The sequence below is a fragment of the Lepidochelys kempii genome, chromosome 1 (genome assembly GCF_965140265.1).
Source record: "Lepidochelys kempii isolate rLepKem1 chromosome 1, rLepKem1.hap2, whole genome shotgun sequence".
NCBI lineage: Eukaryota > Metazoa > Chordata > Testudines > Cheloniidae > Lepidochelys > Lepidochelys kempii.
This window is the reverse complement of record NC_133256.1, coordinates 216,174,191-216,193,960: the sequence shown is the minus strand read 5'-3', so window position 1 is coordinate 216,193,960 and position 19,770 is coordinate 216,174,191. Positions and strand designations below refer to the sequence as shown.

Here is a 19,770-nt window from a genome sequence, read left to right as displayed (position 1 = left end):
AGTTAGATCCTCCAGCTGAGCTATAGTGCCCTGCTGATTTTGCACTCCTGCATCAGTGCAAAGCTGAATCTGTCCTGTGGTGTCTCCTATGGTCCAGCTGCTCGCATTCCAGCATAAAACAGAAAGCTAGAGTGAGGGGGAATGTTTCAGGGGTAGGTGAGTATAAGAGGGGCATCATTCTGGTTTCCAAAACTCCCATAGGCTGCATGAGCACAGAGATGAGAGCTCAGTGTGGGGGGGAGCTTGCCATCTGTCCTTCCTTGTCTCACACTCCATATCATAGGCGCTGACTTTTGAAGAGGTGTGTGTATTGTGGGGAGGCAGCTCTGACAGTTTTGGGGGGAGGCTATTTTCAGCATATTTATACACTTCTTTCATATTCTAGTTATTGAATATGGTGTCTATAGTGGTATCTTTACCATTTTAATAATGATGAAATTGTTATGAACTACATAATTACATTATCATGAATTACAGTATAGTAAAATCTTTGCAATCCACCTACAAGCTGTCTTCACGAACATCCCAGTTTACAGACATTACATCTCACTGTAGCTTTCTGGATGAACTGTCAGCAATGTTATTTATATCTAGCTCCCTGGTAGAGTCTTGATGCACGTTAAGCACAGCTACATTATTCACTTGGGTCTGTCCCATTGATGACTGGAGATAATTTTTAAGTTTTCTGGAGCTGGAGAACGAGTGTTCCGCAGTTCAGGATGACACAGGCACCGTGAGAAGGATTCTTATAAATTTGCAGTACTCTGGAAGAATAGTGTTTCCAGAGTACTGCAAATGACTCCACGATCCCTTTCTTGAGGGGTAACAGCTAATTCAAGCACCATCATTTTGTATGTATAGTTGGGATTATATTTTGCCATGTGCATTTCTTTGCATTTAACATTGAATTTCATCTGCCATTGTGTTGCCCAGTCACCCAGTTTTGTGAGATCCCTTTGTAACTCTTTGCAGTCAGCTTTGGACTTAACTATCTTGAGGCGTTTTGTAGCATCTGCAAATTTTGCCACCTCACTGTTTACCCCTTTTTCCAGATCATTGATGAATACGTTGAACAGCACCGGGCCCAGTACAGACTCCTGGGGGACACCACTATTTATTTCTCTCCATTCTGAAAATGGAGCATTTATTCCTATCCTTTTGTTGGGGACACTGGGGCATGGCCACTAGGTAACTCGAGGGGATGGAAGACCACGAGTGTCGATGAAGCCCCCTCGCACTAGGCCCAAGTGTCCTTGGCCCCCCTTTTTTCCCGCCTGGAGGCACTTGCAGCATCTCTGCGTACTAGGCCCAAGTGTCCTTGGCCCTCCCGCCTGGAGGCACTCACTGCAGTTATGCTGAGGATCTGCAACAATATGTTGCAGAGTCAGACTGCCTCAAACTAAACAAGGCCAAACAGAGCAAATATAAAAAAAAAAGCTAAATAAAACAGCTTTATGTATAGTTTAACAAATAATACAAAAAACAAGGGAACTAGCTGGTAACTGGATTGGCTGGCTATATGGATACTTAGGGCAACTTGCTATTAAATAAGTATGCTAAAAAAAATGTATAAAAGCCTGTGTAACTTCCTGCTCTGTGTGCAAGATTTGAAATTCTATTCTCCTTGTACCTTTTTGAAGCTTCACATAAACTTTTCTGCTTCTCCACCCCGTTGTAATTATTGGGTGAAGCACACCGGGTAGTGAACCAACTCCTGCTGTTGTTTTGCCTCTCGGCACTGGGTGTCGGCAACAGCTTATGGCGTCCCTGGGTGGGTGACGAGGCTGCTATTTAGCCTTGCCCGGACCCCTCCTGGAGGTTGAGGATTGTGGCGAGAACCGACGCCCAGCGCACACTGGTGAGTTCATCGGGGGCCTCGGAGGAGACGCGATTTGATCGACGTCGGAGGGCACAATGGTGCAAAGCACTCATATAGTGGAGAAGCAGTTGTGGACGACAGTGAGGAACCGGTCCCTTGAATAAGGTAGAAACCTTTTGAAATCCAGATTGTATGCTCTGTTGGAACCTGGGGATGCCCAGAGTTACCCTGTAGGTATGGGACAGGGACAGAGCTCGAGGGTTAGGGCACAGTGTATGCCCCTAGAATGCATTCTAGCAAACTGGAAGGTATTTGGTGCGAATCCAATAACTAAAAGCCAATTAAAACGATTCTGTACAGTTGACTGGCCTCAATATCAACTAGAGGACCAGGAGTGGTGGCCACCAGGATGGTCAATTAATTACAACACGATCCTCCATTTAGTTTTGTTTTGTCAGTAAATGGGTAAATGAAATAAACATTTGTATGCACAAATGCTTATGGCTTTAAGAAATAGAACAGAGCTGTAATTCTGCAGAGCTGTAATCTGACTCCGACTGGTTCGGTAGTAGTTAATGTTAGTCCCCAGACCCCCACTCCCACTGTAATGGCAGAGCCGATGTCCCCTTCGGCCCCCACACCTCCACCTTATAAGGGTAGGATGCCTCGGGTTACAGAGATTGCCCCCTCGGTGGGACTCTATCCTTTGATTCCCGAGACTGTTGTGGCTTGCCCGGGGCAGAGGAACGTCAGGCTACCACTATGCAAGTTTACACCCATGTGCCATTCAATCGAATAGACTTATCAGCTTTTAAAACACAGGCTGGGGAATTCTCAACGAACCCAAGCCAGTTTATTTCAGTCTTTGAGGGGTGCCTCAGTAGTCACAAGCCGGATTGAGATGACTGTAATATCCTCCTGAGAACCCTGTTTTCTGAGGTGGAGAGGGATCAGGTTACAGCTAAGGCAAGGGGAGTGTCAGCTTTCAAGCGAAAAAAAAAAAAAGAAAGGAAGCTATCTGTCAAGTTCCTACCCCAAGTAATTGTAAGCGGCTCAGGGCATTTCTGGGTATGGCAGGCTTTTGCAGGATATGGATCCCAGAGTTTGGACTGTGGGCTAAACCCCTTTGTTTCTTATCTTTTAACTGGAGTGCCTGGCAATGCTTTCAAGGTCATCTAACAATCCTTTTTTAATTTAATGACAAGTCTTTCGTTATCAGAATCACTCTGCCTCTGTTTATAAACAAACTCCCTGCCCAAGGGCAGAAGCTGGGAGCAGCACAGAACTTATCACATTCCCCACTCAAGCTCCGTCTGGGGCGAGGGCGTGTGCTGTGAGCAGAACTCAGGTATGAAAATCAGGGGAGGAACCACTATGGCTTGTGGGTGCGGAGCACCCCCTATTTTTCTTTCATGGGTGTTTGAGCCCCGGAGCACCCACAGAGTTGGTGTCTATGTGTTATATCCTTTACCTGAACGGGACAACTTTTGGCCATCCCTTGGAGTAAATGTCTGTGCCATCCTCAGATGGCTGAGGTCTCATCACTTCACAAGATAAGTAGAGTTCAGGTAAAAAACGTGAGCGGAAAAGCCACAGTGCTGCAGGGAGTAACATGAGTTACTCAGAAAAGGTGCGCTCCTCTCTGAGTCAGTGCTCTGGCCCCAGCACGAGGCTAAGGGAAGAGATGGGTCAAACCAAAATCCGTAGAGCTTTGATCAGAGTGGGGGGACCATGGGCTTGACTGGGGGAGTATCTGGATGGATTGGGGGCAAAAAACCTGGCTGGGGGAGTGGCTGGAGTTAAGGGGAGAGGGGCCTGGCTGAGGTGGTTGCCTGGCAGGGGGGAGGGCCAGGTGTGGGGACCTGGCCAGACTGGGAGTGAAGGGCCTATATGGGGGGGAGCTGGAGTGGGTGGGTGAGGACATGGCTGAGAGGGTGGGCTGGCTGGAGCAGCTTTCAGCTGCCTGATTTCCACTAAAATTAGGCCCTCAGAGTGCCCATTTGCTGCTGCAAGCATAGGTGCCGACTCTGGGGCTGGAGCACCCATGGGGAAAAATTAGTGGGTGCTCTGCACCCACCAGCAGCCAAGCACCCCGCCCCACCTCACCTCCTCCTCCCCTGACTGCACCGGGCGATCCCACTCCTCTGCCTACCTCCCAGTGCTTGCTGCCCCCAAACAGCTGTAGCCAACTCCAGAAGGGAGGGGGGAGGAGCGGGAACGTGGCACACTCAGGGGAGGAGGCAGGGAAGAGGTGGGGCCAGGGTGGGAATTTGGGGAAGGAGTCAGAATAGGGGCAGGGAGGCGGTAGAATTGGGGCAGGAACTTTGGGGAAGGGGTTGGAATGGGGCAGCATGGGTGGAGTCGGGGTGGGGCCGGGGGCAGAGTGGGGTCGAGCACCCATCGGCACCAGTAGAAGTCGGTGCCTATGGCTGCAAGAAGAGGAAGCTAACCTAACGCCAAACTAACCCACATCCGAACCCTGGGGTCACTGCTTCACTCCTGGATCCATAGTGACCAAATGGTGAGTTTAGTGGCAATTCGGGTTTTCTGGACTTCTGATCTTCACCAAAATCAACAGGGTTTTGCCCACTGATAGCTAGAACATTCCCTGAAATATTGGGATTGACGGAGGCGGCCTTCAGAAGTTATTGTGTTCCAAACAGAAATGCTGTGGGTGCTGTGCTTTGCGAGCCCGATAAGGGGCACAGGCCTATCTGAAGGTTCGAGCAGGGGCTGGGAAACAGGACTCCTGGGTTCTGCTGCAGTGTTGCCAAGTCTTGCGATTTTTTCATGACTGGCAGGATTTTGGCTGGGCTGGAGCCAGTCTGGCAATGATGCAGAAGCTTCAGTCCGTTAGCTAATTTGAGCCCTCTGATTGGCTGCCTGCCTCATTTGCCCACCTCATGGGGGCAGAACAACCAGTGAAAGCAGCTGCATGCGGAGCTCCCCTCCGTCCCCAATACAGCAAAGAGAAGCCATTCTGGGTTTGCCTACACGGAGACTTACTGAGTGGCAAGCCAGGGTGTGGATCAACAGCACACTCGTCTGCTGCCTACTGTTGCTGCATGGACCCTGCTACCACACTCTAAAAGTTCTGGAGTGCGCTCTGACCTGCTGCTGTCTGAAACACAGGTTAGTGTGCGGCAGACTAGCCCAGTGTATGTTCACACGCTCTGGCTGGCCCAGGCACTAAGACCCCCTGTGGCCACACCCTCTCACAGGAGGGAGCTAAAGAGCCTAGCAACTCAGGAAAGCCCCACTCCCTCCTTCCCCTCCCTCCTGTGAACAATGCAGATAGGATGGTGCATTTGCACCTCCCCTCTCTGCAGCACCAGCCTAGAAAGGGGCAGAGGGAGGGTAAAGAGCCATTCACTCCCACAGCCTGGACGGGGGAGATGGAATCCTGCTGCAGCCCCCAGGCTAAGGACAGCGGACTAAAGAACCCTAGGAGGAGCTGAGGTGGGCCTGGGGAGGCTGCGTTGTGGGGGTGAGGGCCGAACTAATGGGTTGGGGGCTGGGGGCGTGAACTGAGGGGTGGATGGGTGGGATAATTAATTGCTGGGCAGATGTGGGGGTGAGAGCACCTGCAGCAGGAGCCAAAAGCACCTCATCTGATGCGTTTAGTGTAGTGGGTAACATTAATTGTCACACATACACTGGGAGGAGGAGTTCAGCAAATCAAGAGACAGACCAGAAAGCACAGTATAGATTTTTTTTAAAATCCCATTCGTTTTTGGGCCAATCTCATGATTCTGGGGGGATCTGGCTCATGATTTTTTGATCCCTTGAGGTTGGCGGTACTGGTTCTGCTCGCTCTCTTGCTGACTCATTGTGCGGCTTTGGTTTTCCCCCCAGTGAAGTGGGTTTAGTAACACTGGCTCTGCCCCATTTGTATAGTGCTGGGATCTCTCAGGTTGGACACGGAGCTGGAACACATCAGACTGCTGCTGCATCTTCAGCGATTAGACATCTACCCTGGTACTTTGAGTTGAGAATACTGGGAAGAAAATGACGTGGAGTAAGTGCTTGATCCATCCGCTTCTTTACTACCTGCAATTTAACTGTGGTGTTGGGTATTTCTTTCTTCCATGTCTCTTGAAATTCTTTCCAAATTTCAACAGCATCAATCTTTCCACAGTTTGTCCAAGGCTATGGAAATAGGTTTCAGTATATTCAGCATATCTGCTACATTTTGCTTTCGTCTGATGTTTGGCTGTGATAGTTCTATCTTATTTTGTCACCATTTTCTTCATAAATTATCATCAGGACAGTTCTTAATAAATAGCTCCGAACAGTCAACCGCTGAATTCCATCATACGTTTTGGCGGAGAATTAGTTTGTATCCTCCTGCTCTTTTCAGTGAAGCTGAAGCAAAGCAGTTGTTGTGGAAGTATTTTGCGGTTTTAATAACATTTTCCTTTATTCCTCGAGTTGTACTTAAGAAGTCTTTGGCTAAAAGATGCATCAAATGAGCACTGATTCCATATGTTATAAGTTTCAGGTTCCCTTCATTTTCTTCTACATTTGCAGCATTGTCTGTGACAAAGCTACACACTTGACACTTGAATTTTTGTTGACAGTTTGTTATAGCTTTTGCTACTATTACTTTTAGGTATTCTGCAGTATGGGCATTTCGTGATGTATCAGTTGTTTCCCCAAGATAAAGAACCCCATCTTTTGTTATCACACAAGCATATATTACTGGATCATTGTGTATATTGCTCCACCAAGACTCAGATTAACAAATTTCCCATCAATGTGTTTTGCACACTGTTCAATTTCATTCTCGTACACTGTATCCAGCAACATAACATACATCCAAGACTCAGATTAACAAATTTCCCATCAATGTGTTTTGAACACTGTTCAATTTCATTCTCGTACACTGTATCCAGCACCCTCCCAGCAATGTCTGCTGTGCCAGATGGAGTGTAGTCAGGTCACAATGATTGAACCATGTCAATGTAATATTTGTTCTGGACAAGATGAAAGAGAGAATTTGTTGCATAAATGAACTGAGCAATCTCTTCATTCATGGAGTCTTGCTGGAATTTGCTGGTCCTGACTACGAACTCGTCTACAGTTTTACTAGATGATGAAAAAAATCTTTTTATTTTGATACAGGTAATTTACTGTTTGACATACATTAAGTTGCAGCACTGCTGTTGGTACCAGCAGGTGGCTCTGAAGTTGTAGGCATTGCTGATGAGGGACATTCATAACCCCTTATGTCTAAGATGGACCCTGAAACAAAATGGTAAAAAAGTCACTCTCTTTCACTGCTTATTACTCAGTGCACTGCTTTAAAAATGAGATTGTAACTGAAAGGTTCCTCCTGCTGCTGCTGTTTGTACCAGTTTTATGGGAAAATAATTAATAAATCATAAAGATTGCCTAAATGTAATTAAACCCTTATCTCTAGCAACATACCAGGTAGCCTGACATTTTATTAAATGTTAACATTCATAAATGGCTTATAAAACAAAACTGAAAATCTTCACCTGGGATGTTTGGTTATACTGAGCAATAAAAAGTCATTTCAGAAGTCCAGCAGTAACTGATAAATACTAGGTGCTGGGGTTAACCGATCTCCTCATTAAGACTAAAGGGGTCGGGGGATGGAGCAAACTTGGGCCAAAAAGGCTGCATCCCTCAGGAGCTGCAGAGCATGCTCCAATAGAGGGCCTGCTTAAAATGGGACATTGGCAATCAAGCAGTGGGAGAGTGAAGGAGAGGCTCTCTGCAGAAAGGAAGCCAGTTAGTATAATCTGAGACAGAGAAATCCACAGAGGAAGGGCTGCCAGGGGTTTGACCCCTTTTTCTTTCCCCTTCTCCCTGACAAGGAGAAATCACTGGACAGCGAGAAGGGAGCAGGGAAGTCCCGACTGATTATCTGAATAGTTGAGACTGCTTGAGCAACCCTCCATGGGAAGGGAGGCAGAGTGCCGTGACCATGCCCCAAACTGAGGCGAGAACAGGGAAGGTAGGAAGTGGCCCAGGGGAGGCTGGTCTGTTGTACCAGCCAGAAGGGACTGTGACTCTCCTCACCTCTTCCCTCTTGAGCCCTTGGCCGGGACATAGTGGAGAGGGAAGGCTGCTATTCTTCCCTATTTTACCTATTTCTTCGTAACCAGTTCTGACATTTATGCCTCATTACTTGTAATCACTTCAAATCTATCTTTAGGTAGTTAATAAACTTGTTTTATTTTTTTATCTTAACCAGTGTGTGTTTGGATTGAAGTGTTTGGGATACTCCATTTGGGATAACAGGATTTGTGCATATCATTTTCTATTAATAAAATGCCAGACTTTATATGAGCTTGTGTTATCCAGGAGGGGCTGGACCGTACAAGATACACATTTCTGGAGGAAAGTCTGGGACCAGGAGTTTGCTGGAGTTGCTCTGCGGTGTAATTCAAGGGTGGCTGGCTGGAGCACTCTTGCAGTATAGCTGGGAGTAATTTACATGCTCGAGGCTGTGTGTGAACTGGTGAGGCGTGGTTGCTCTCACAGCAAAGCAATGTAAAAGGCACCCCAGGTTGGAGAACTGAGGGGACACCCTGCATAATGTTACACATACCCATTATATTTTGAACACAAACATTTCAAATTCATAAGCAATCCACCCAAAACAAATCTATTATTTACTAACATAGTAAGACGTTGCAGACCATCCACAAGAATGGTGCAAAAACAAGTTTGCTAATCAGTTGATCCAGATTGCTCAGACATGTCCACATCATCATCTTCAAAGTCTGCCTTCTGAGAAGCATTTTTCATGATGTTTCATGCTGACACCTAGGCCTTGCATCTCTTTGTCGAACTGTTTACATTTGGCACATGTTCCTTGTTTGCTCAAAGGTACAGGAATTTCCTGAAAGTGTTCCCAGATAGGTTCTTTTTTATGACCTGCAGCCATCACAGTTTTTTCCCTCCAGTTCCCAGGTGTTAAAAGCAACACTAGTGGCTGCTCTTTGAAGGATGTTGGCTCTTCTGCCCACAGGGGCCTGCTTTGACACCAGGGTTATTCCTTTCTGGTTGCACACTCTGCTTCTTCTCCCTCGTTCCATAACCCCCGATGCCTACCCCCAGAAAAACAAAAGAACTAACAATCCAAGACTTCTGCTCATGTAACCCACGTGCTTTTGCACTGCAGTATTTGATTTTTTTTTAGAGAGAGAGAGAGAGAGAGAGACATGAGAAAGTATTGGATTTCTGTTTGTATCTCTCATGCAAGGAGACTAGGCAAAGCCATTTACCTGAAGTGCCCAGAACCATCCAGAAGCAAATGCTGGTAGTTACTGGGCAGATCTGTGTTCTTCCATGAGCTGGAGGGTAAGTTTCCAGGGTAAGCGGAGCCATAAATGGTCGTAATTTGATAACTGAGTCAATCAGAGCTCAGGTATTGAGAAGCTATAAAATAGTAGAATGAGACCACCCAGCTGGGCTCAGTGATGATCCTGATGACGTGATGGTATTTCCTGGAGTCCGAGGCCCATTGCCTGTGGTGACTTTGCCTGTCTCTTGCACCCAACAGCAAAGCCCTTAGTCCCTCACAGGATCAAGCCCTTAATAGAGTACGACAGTGGACATTTGCAAGGCTGCTGCTTGGTTTTCCCCACATACTTTTACCCAAAACTCTGCTATTACGTCTGTGTCCAGCTCAGATGCGAATTTTGGGAAGGCAGTCTTGCAGTTGCTCTAGTCCCACCTCCTTCTGATACTGTTTGTCAGTCATCTGAATGGAAAACAGATTTGTAACCATTCGAAGAAGAAAAGATGGTTACTTACTGTCATATTCTGGGATGCAATTCAGACCAGTGAGAGGTTGTGTCACTGCTTGTCCTGTAACCCTGAGTGCTTTAAAATGTTCTGCTGTTGTAGCTCCTTGTATGGACACTCCCCGCTAGCAGACAAGCATGCACAGGATGGCTCTCTCTTGCACAGCTCTGATTCAGCAGTTCTGACTCCCACAGCCTAGTTTTTACACCAAAGTCACACTCTGGTATCCACCAGCCTTCGTTACTACTAGCCAAGTGATCCCAGCATGCTCCCAGTCCCAAATGTTCCCAACGCCATCTGCCCTGAAATGTCTGGAACATTCAGAGGAGTAAAAAGGTCCGTTGCTCCTATAAAGAGACAAAAGCAGAGCAGTTTGTTGCTTTAACTAGTGTTAATAATTACTTCAAGTCAAACACAACACTAGGTGGATTTAAAATAAAAGTAAAACAAGTTTAACCAAAAAGGGAGGTTTTAAGAGAGTTCATGCATAAGGGATAAAGACAGAAATGGTTACAAGCAAATAAAAGTGAAAAATGTTTCTAGTGTGTGGTGGGGTGTTCGCCCCACACAAGGCAGAGCAAGTTAAATTAGGTTAATTAACTGGATAGGCTCACATACTGGAGAGCTAGGGATTGAATGATTGATTGAAAACGGAGCTCACCTGAGAAGGAACAGGCAGGGTTGGTATAAAGCCAGGAAGTTGGCAGCAGAAAAGGGCTGCAGAGGAAGTAATCTGCAATCACTGCCTGGGAGACAGGAGGTGTGTTTGCAATAAAGACTCTGGCAAGAACCTGAAAAAAAGGGTGAAATAGCTACAGGGAGCAGAGGGTGCCTGACTGGTAACCTGGGGAGGGAAGTAGAGGAGAAAAGTAGGCTGGAGCATAGGGAAAGAGCAACGGGATCTAGGAGTAAGCAGATTGTGTTTGCTGAACAGAGGGTCCCTGTGCTGGAACTTGGAGTAGTGGGCGGACCTGGATTCCCCTAGCCACCACTGAGGAAAGTGGCATAGTCTTGAATGGCCTGGAAAGGCAACTGGACAGTCAATCCGGAGAGACCTGGATATGCCTGGAAGGGGAAACACATATAGTGACAGTAGTGGCTTGGAGTCGTTCCTTCCTGTCAGCATCAGAAGGGAGCCACTCCATCTTGCTATGCCACCTAACAGCTGAGAGCCGATCAACAAGGAATTAGCATGGTCAGGCTCAGCCCTCAGGGTGGGGCAGAGCAAAAGCAGCCTGTGGCCCAGGTCCCTGGCTGGGCAGACAACAAACAGTCAGGTTCAAGCCCTCTGGGTAGAGCAGAGCAGAAGTAGGAAAATGCAGGCCATCCAGTGTAAGGTGGGAAGGCTGCCACCCCAGGGGTGGGATTGGCAACAGGGGGTAGGGGGACCTGGCCCACATTACTCCACCAGGTCCCAATGGCAGAGAATCCTACCATTGGGTCATCATGGATCCTGCCGAAACATGCTGACTATAGCTTCAGCAACCACAACCAGACTAATGTCTGGTTTCCTTCGGCTACTTTCTACCCCTACCTGTTCATAGGGGTTTGTTACTCACGGGCCCCCAGGGTACTCGGCAGCTGGAAGTTCCAGCAGCATCTCAGAGTATTCCTCCAGCAGTAGGGGTTGATACAGCTCGGTCACTTGTTCAGGGGCCAGCAGCATCCAACTTCTTCCCTGATTCCCTCTCAACTGAGCCGGAGGCCCTGCCTCTTATATTTTCTGTTCTACCCCTCTGCTTCTGGGGTGAGGGGCAGGCCCAGCTTGGCACTGCCCACCAGGGGTTAGGGGGTGGATTCTCCATGTCAGCATCAGAGGGAGGCCACTCCACCTTGCTGACTCCGCAACTCCCATTGTCCAGGAACTGCAGCCAATGGGAGATGCAGGGGGGGGTTCCTGCAGGCAGGGGCAGCATGCAGAGCCACCTGCCCCCCCCACCAGGGACCGCAGGGACGTGCTAGCCGCTTCTGGAGCGGTGTGTGGAGGGGGCAGCGTATGGATCCCCCTTGCATCACATACCTCGGGAGGCTCCCAGTCTGTGGTGCAGCAGGTCGAAGGCAGGCTCCGCCCCTGTAGCTCCCATTGGCCACAATTCCTGGCCAATTGGAGCTGCAGAGTCAGCTCTCAGGGTGCAGGCAGCGTGCAGAGACGCCTGGGCCCCCTCCCCAGAGGCTACAGGGATGTGCCGGTCACTTCCAGGAGAGGCGCAGGGTCAGGGCAGGCAGTGAGCCTACCTTAGCACCACTGCGCTGCTGACCAGGAGCCACCTGAGATAAGTGCCGCCTGGCCAGAGCCCGCATCTGTCACCTCCCCACCCCTACCCCCTGCCCCAGCCTGATGAAAGTGAGTGAGGGTGGGGGAGAGTGAGTGATGGAGGGAGGGGGGATTGAGTGAGCAGGGCGGGGCCTCAGAAAAGGGGTGGGGCCTTGGGGAAGGGGCGGGGCAATGGTGTTTGGGTTTGTGTAATTAGACAGTTAGCAACACTAAATCCCAGAAGAGCAAACAATGGAAAGGGTGGGGTCAGAACTGGGCAGAGCTAATCCCCTGTACAGCCAGGAGGTGATGCCCTAGTGATGAGTGGACCCCTGTGCATTGGGACTAAGACTTAACAAAATTACAATTTTGCTTCAAGATTAGATTCTTACCACACTTCCTCCCAGGAAAATGGCTGACCACCCCCTTGGGTGCTCAATTCCTTTGTCATCTTAGGTGAAAGATGCCAAGATGGCTTTCTGTCTCTGCTTTTATCTCTCAAAGTTCACTGTAGCTCTTGCAAGAGGCAGGGTGACATCATGATGTGCTTCCCCTCCTGTGGCCTTTCCATCCCACTGCTGATTTCTATGCAAATGAGGCTTCCGTTGTTTTGATTCCACCATGCTTAATTTACATGGGAGGCAGGTAGATAGCTGCCTTCCCTCTAGTCTGGAAGAAAACCGATTTCTCTCCTTTTGTTTGTTCACTGACTTTAACGTGTAACATTGAGTATCCATAATGTGTCATATAGTGTTAATACAGACATTTCACAATGATAATCACCAGTATGTCACCAGTTCACATATGGCACCTTACATAACTCATTTTAGACACAGATTATGACAAGAGTGAGTGGGGGTACACTGTGCTTGTCAGGCCAGCTGAAACTCACTGGTACCTACCCAGGGAGTCCCTTGCCATCTGGCACTGGGTTGCTCTTAGGGTCACACTTCCCTGTATTGTAACTGTCCTTTAAGATGTGGGTGCAGACGTGCATTCCACGACCCACCGTCTGCATCAGAGTCTCTACTCTTGATGTTCAGTCACAGCGGCGCTGCCTTTCAATAGCCCGGAGAGGGGCTAAGGGCCACAGGGCATGAGCAAAGCACTGCCCACCAAAATTTTCTGGCTTTGGTGCACTGGGCATGCACACACCTGAGTGATACACATGTCTGTACCCACATCTCAAAGAACAACAGCTACAGGCCAGGGCAGTAACCGTCTCTTTTCACTTCCTTTTTAAATTTTGTTATTTGGGTGGGTGGGGTGGATTGGAGGGGTGGAATAAGGGATGACTGTCTGTCAGGAATGGTGACCCGGGCTGGCTGGGGCACTTACACCCCACCCCCCTATGTGCAAGAGACACTTTGTTTTTTATGACAGAACTAACAAGCCATGCAGCAGCCTACTAACACTAGCCTAACCCTCTTCCAGAATCCTAACCCTGCAGTCACTGCTCACCCCTGTATCCAGAGTGGCTAAAGGGTGATTTTAGTGGAAATCAGGTTACAGACAGACTGAGAAATGCCACTGAGTTGAGTGTTGGGCTTCACTTCTCTCAGCCAATTATGTGTATTGCAGTAACATCCACAGACCCAGTCAGGATTGGGGGCCCACTGAGCTGGCTGTGAAGACACAGCCCCTGCACCTCAGAGCTTCTCTGTTTCCCTTTCCCCAACCACCTGCCCCCAAACATGAGTGCTGGTTGAAAGGGTGTGAAGTCCGGGATCAGGCTTTGGATTGGAGGGTTGGTTCAAAGGCTCAGAGTTGGGATTTGAATTTTGTGTTGAAATTTTGTGTTGAGAGTTTGTGGGGTCCACTCTTGGATTAAAAATCTGGGGCTCCAAGGTCTAGTTTTGAGCTAAAGGTCCTGGGCTGGAGTTTTGGGTTAGGATTTCAGTTCTGCGTTAAAATCCAGTTTTGGGTGGAAAGTTTCAGAGTCAAATTCCAGTTCCTACTTTCCCCATCATGAAGCAAATGAAGAGGGATTGCTAAATCCTGTAGTCAGAGGTAAGTTTTAGCTTTGCTGTTTGTAATGTAGTGGAGAGATCCATTGGCAGGATACACTGTTGGAGCAACTATTGAAAATCTTCCTATTCTTTCAGATGCAAGCCACTAAGCCCAGGATTCCACCCTGCATGCAAATAAACAACAGCTGGGGGCTGCCAGTCCTGGGGTAAGTGCCCCATAAAACCCAGGAAGGGAAAGGCAGAAGGTTGGCTCAGGTCCAGAGGGAGCTCTCTTCCTGATCCTGTTCCTGCTTCTTTGTTTACCCAGGTGTGTTCTCCACTCTTGACTCAGCCCCAGAGCCAGTCTCTGAGCAATGCAGAGGCAAATCCAGCACTCTGGGATTCTCTTCTTCTGCTTTTTGCTTACACTTAAAAATATTTCACAGCTTTTCCTGCAAAACCACTCAGCTAACATTGCTTCTGTCTGTGACAATGCAGTATTGTAATTTATATATTCTCCCTGGCCTCAAATGGATGAAACCAGAGCTGCTCAAATATATGCTCTGTGCTGCCAACAGATGGGTACAGGCTGACAGACCAATGGGGAGCACAAGGAAACAACGAGACAATATTGGTCAGCATGACGGGTAGTGATCTCAGAATGCACATTATCTGGTCAGCTCTTGAGAACATCTCTCTCTCTCCACAATATTTCTAGGGCATCTAGTATCATTGTAGCTAGTATCTTTGTGAGCGATTCAGGCTTTTCCCATGGAAACTGTTGGTGTGGATCTGTTGCAAAAAAAACCACCCCAAATGCCAGCTGGGGATGTTCGGCAGGAACTGCCAGTGCTGAGTGAGGACCATGTATAGTACCTTAAGTTTGGGTCAGCGCCAGGGAGAAAGATTCTGTTCCTGCTCCTGTTTCTGCTTTTTTGTTTATCCAGGTGCATTTTCCCTCCTTTTCCTCAGTTATCAGAGCCAGAGCTTCAGCTGGGCAAAGTGATATGCAGCTAGACAGGACTTGACTCCTGTCTATCTTGCTTTTATGACCAAATTAGGCAGCAGGGCAAAAATGTGCCAATTTCCTTTGTCATGTGGCAGTCTCCCCTATCCTATATTTAAAAGAAAAAAAAAATGTTCCCAGTGGCTAATTCACTCAAGAGCTCAGTTGGTGGCTTGGGGTAGTTTTGTGATACATTTCAAACATGTTAGGCTAATATACAAGATTAGATTCAACAGCTGCCCAGTGGAGAAGTTTATGGTTGAAGATTTTGTGACCCTTAGGTATTCTAATCCCTGCACACTGTAAGAGTTTTGCCTGATGCTTAGGAATTTATATAACAAGAGTATTTTGAAAGCTGCTCAGAAGGCAATTCAGACACATAAAGCAGAGATGGCCCCAAATCCTACTGCTGGGGTTGGAATTTCTGGCATCTGAAAATTTGGGAGTGGTTGGGCTGGGAATTTGGTCCTGGTCCAGCTCTATCACCAAATTTTCATGCTGAAGGATAGCAAACAGTGTTGCCACCTTATGGGCAAAAAATTCGGGATGCTGTTATTGAGTGAAAAAGTATGTAATAAGCTAATTTGCATACAGGGACATAAATTGCATGTAGTAATCTCCATTTAAAAATTATGTAGATTAAATACCGATGGAGGCAGCAAATGGGCAACCTTGGCGAAGAAAGCCCTCTGTGTGTCTACAAGGCAAGCTTCCCACGCACACCACCCTGCCAGCTTTCCTCAGTCCTGACAGCTGGAGTCTGCCCAACGGGTAACAGGTAGGTCAGTCTCTCTGCTGAGTCAGACAATCAGTGCCACGTGGTGCTGAGTGTGCAGTGTGGGAACTGGAACTGAGACCCGCCAAACTCATCTCATAAAGTGGCCATTAAACATCCATGGGAACACCCGTCAGTTGTTGGGCTGGATTCAAACTGGTGACTTATAGCTGAAAGGCCATTAGTGATGTCCTGAAACATTCAGACCCCATGCGTATTTAGGCATCTATGGAATGGAAGTTAGGTGTCTAAATACCTTTGAGGACTTGGGCTTCAGTCCGCAAATAGATGCCTCTATGGTAACCAGCCACTAGAGAAGAGTGTGACCCATTTTGCCAGTGGGTTAGATGCCTTGTTACATAGCAGGGGAATGTTGGGGATCAGGGTTCTTGGGTTCTGTTCGTAGCTCTCAGAGGGGAGTGTTGAGTAGTGATGCTAGACAGACTAGTAAAGCACAAGTGGTGGATTTGGCTGTTTCTTTGGAAAAGGCAGCATGGCTGAGCTTTGTTGTATTAGAGCTCAGGATTCTGTACCCAACTCTGCTAGGAGTTACTTTATCCATTGAAGGCCTGTGTCTTGGGAGAGAGATGGAGCCCTGCTCAATAATCAAGTCTGATGTGTGCAGAAGTGTTAGAAGCGCTCAGTAGACGAGGTGAAAGGTGAGCTCATGGACTCTGCACTGTGCCCTTAGAAAATAACGTGATCTGCAAGGGAGGGCTCTGCTCTGTCTTCCAGTCTCATCCCCCAGACTGGTGCAAAATTGGGAAAACGGGTAACTCCCTGCTCCAGGACTCAGGGAGCACCTAGGGACTTGGCTGCCCATTTTCTGCAACACCTGGTCGCCCATACAAATCCTGAGCAGGCACGTGAGAGCTGATGGGATCACAGGATTTGAGGGTGATATGGTCAGAAGCACTCACTATGAAATCCAGCCAAGTGTGCATGCAAGAGGGGACTCATGATGATCCATCTCAAGGCAAAACAATGGGACAGAAGTTGCAAGCGGAACAGCTAGTGGGGTCAGCTTAGCAAACGTGAAGTCTGCAGCTGCTCAACGGGGTGAAAAGCCAATTTGTCTGACTGACACTAATTGATGTGGGGAGCGGGCATGGGAAACAGATGGGGCCAGTGACTAATGGACAGAGTCCAGGAAGGCTTGGATTGGCTGGGGAGCATCCTGTATGATACACCCCTGAATCTGGGGGACTATAAACACTGGAGCGAGTGAGAGACAGGTGATCCCTTGGACTCTTGTTCCGCTTGCCCGTCCCCAGGGAGAAACAGCAGAACACGGGAGGGCTGGAGTTCTCCGAGTGAGAGAACAAGCTTCATCACCAGCCTCCCTTCTCTCCTGGCCTCCGTCCTGAGACACTCCACCTCCCTGTGCTCCCCACGGGTCTCCCATGAAGATGTGGGCTCCCATCATCCTTAGCTGCGTGTTCTACACCATGGTGACAGTGGCACAACCGTAAGAGATGTTGAAATACTTGATCAGTAGAGGTAACATGGAGGGGTTCATTGGGACCAGGATGTCACAGGAGGGAGGCAGCAACCATGCCTGTCAGACTTGGGGGTGGTTTGCAAAATCCTACAAGCCCCATCTTATAGGACCAAATCCTACCAACCTGAGAAAGCCCCACTAAAATATATCTGAGAAATGTGGTGATCATCTGGGTATATGGTAAGTTGCAACACCAAGGAGTGAGGGGTTGGCAGCTTGAGGGGGGAGAACCAAGGAGTAAAGGGGATGACATTGAACAAAGGAAGGGGGATGGAGGATTTGGGTCTGGATGACCAGAAGATACTTCCCAAGAGCAGGGCCTGTGAGACTGTGAAAGAATCTCTCCAGGGAAGGGATGAGACATTGCATTGCAACTTGGGACATTGAGAACTAGGACTGGACAAAGCCCTGCAGAATAGACCGAACAATCCCGAGCTGGCTCCTGGGAGAATAGTCCAGATGTTAGAGATGAGTCCTAATCAGACCTGAGATTGGAATGACCCAGAGCTCTGGGACTGGTTTGGATTGGAAGTACACAGCTGGTCCTTATCTCTATAAGGGCAGAGCCAAGGCCCCAGGTCTAAGTGTCCCCTGAACTTTGGCTGGTTTGGATCTAGATGCAGACCTGAACATTGCAGTCAAGCCCAGCAGGGCTGTCCCCAGCTCTGATTTCTAGGAGTCCACCAGGGAGGGGGCCCCACTGGCGATGGTTCCCTTGTCCCAGGTGGAGGTGATTTTTCTCTATGCCAGGAGAGCTATGCAGGCCCCTCACCTGTGCTACTGTACTGTGCCCCAAAGGGACACAGCAGTAGCCCCTGTGTGACATGCGCTGGTGGCTCTCAGTCTTGCTCTGAGCATGGGAGATATCTGCATTGTAAACCCAGCAATACCGCTGTTACTGATTGGTGCCCTGGGTGGCAGTCTCAGCAGAGAGGCCATGGACTGCATGGGGCCTGGAGACTCCCCTCTGCCCCCAGGGCAGAGTCAAGTCCCAGGGTGGTGGAGCTGCCTTTCCTGAGGGATAAACACAGGACTTCAGCCTGTGGGTTTGTGGTTAACACATAGCCTGGGAGTCTGGAGAGAGCTGGTGATCAGCACCTCCCCCTCCCTCCCAGTGCTCCTGCCTGCTGTGGATCAGCTGTTCATCCGCATTCAGGAAGCACTGGGGGGAGGGGGAGGAGTGAGGGTGGGGCACACTTGGGGGTGGATCAGGGCAGGGGCGGGTAGGAAGAGATGCAGTGGGGTTGGGAACTTAGGGGAAGGGGTGGAGTGGGAGCAGGGCCTGGGGCAGAATAGGGGTTGAGTACCCCCCGGAAATTCATAAAAACGGCACCTATGGGTGCAGCGATCAGGGCGAGATCCTGTTTCCTTTCCATTGGCAGCTTTTGCTCCCCATTGAAATTATTGAATTTATCACATGTTCCCCTCACGATCCTACAGAATTTGTCAAATCCACTCCCTGATCCTATAGACATTGTTACACACTCTCCCAGCCAATCTGATAGATGTTGTCACCCCTATTCCCCCATCCCTATAAAAGTTGTCACATGGATTCTATAGCATTAGTCCCATTTGTTCCCATGAGGGTGAGCCTCCTAATATAAACTGCATTGTTCTTCTGTTCTTTGTGCCCCCTGCAGGAGATACCTGATTGTCATCCCAGCCGCACTAACCTTCCCATCTGTCCAGAGGGTGTGCTTGGACCTGAGAGGGGTGGAGAAGCCCATTCGAGTGGCCTTGACTCTTGTGCATGCGTCCAGGAGCCTTGTCCTCTTCCGAAGGGTCATCCGGAACAACAGGATCTTGGAATGCTCCAAGTTTTGGGTGAGCAGCTCTCCCGGGGACGAGCCAGGCTCCCATTGCTGATGGCTCCCAGGCTGCTGTGTCACATCGTAGGTTCGCTCACCAGAGAGAGAGAAAGGAAAAGATATAGAGAATGAGAAAAATGAGACTGATGCGGAAGGGTGAGAAAGGAGGAGGAGGGAAAGTGAGACAGAAAAAAGCCAGGTAAATGGCAGCCTGCATAGTCTCTTCTCTTTTTCTGCATTTATCTGCGTGGCTTCATCGTAAAGCTCCTGTCTGGTGAGGTAAAATGTGTCTGACATGCTGCCCTAAGTACCAGATACATGACCTGGAAACAGCAGCATTCCCCTGGCATGCTGCCTGTTAGGGAACCTCTGGCCATCTTGGCTTTTCCCCACTGTGTTTCTTCATTTCCCTCTCCAAATGTCTTGCCTTATGTTCTTGTCTCTCCCTGATTTCTCCCTTGATGGAATTTATTGGCCTTAAAAGGTGCTGAACCGGCAGCCCTGGGGAGTGGTGTCCTCTGGTTATCCCTGAGTAGACACAGCATGGTGCTTCCTACATACCATGTACACCACCCATGTGCCTCTGTCCTAAACCATCTCTACGAGTGAGGGGGGATTTCAGCCCCCATGAGCCATTCAGTCACTGACCTCCACACAGAGATGGCCAGTGAGGGACACCAGTTAGTGCTGATTTGTGATGCCCTGCTAAGGATTGGAGTGAGCCCCGCCCAACTCATTACACTGGTGAGACCAGGCAGTGCACAGGCCACCATACAGCCTGCTCCTGCACTAGGGCAAACACCTTCCCCCCCTCTTGCTAACATCTCTGCTGTTCACATACCTGCCAGGGCTCCACAGCCCAAACCCAAGGGCAGA

The 19,770-nt window shown here is 48.8% G+C and overlaps 1 long non-coding RNA gene across 1 annotated transcript; it reads right to left on the bottom strand.

Annotated features, from left to right (window-relative positions):
- Positions 1-6,337: 6,337 nt before the first annotated feature.
- LOC140898959 (uncharacterized) lies at positions 6,338-19,717 on the bottom strand. The gene is made up of 3 exons (XR_012155161.1): positions 18,760-19,717; positions 10,263-10,392; positions 6,338-9,948 (listed from the first exon to the last, which is right to left on the bottom strand). It is a non-coding gene; the product is annotated as an uncharacterized lncRNA (long non-coding RNA).
- Positions 19,718-19,770: the final 53 nt, after the last annotated feature.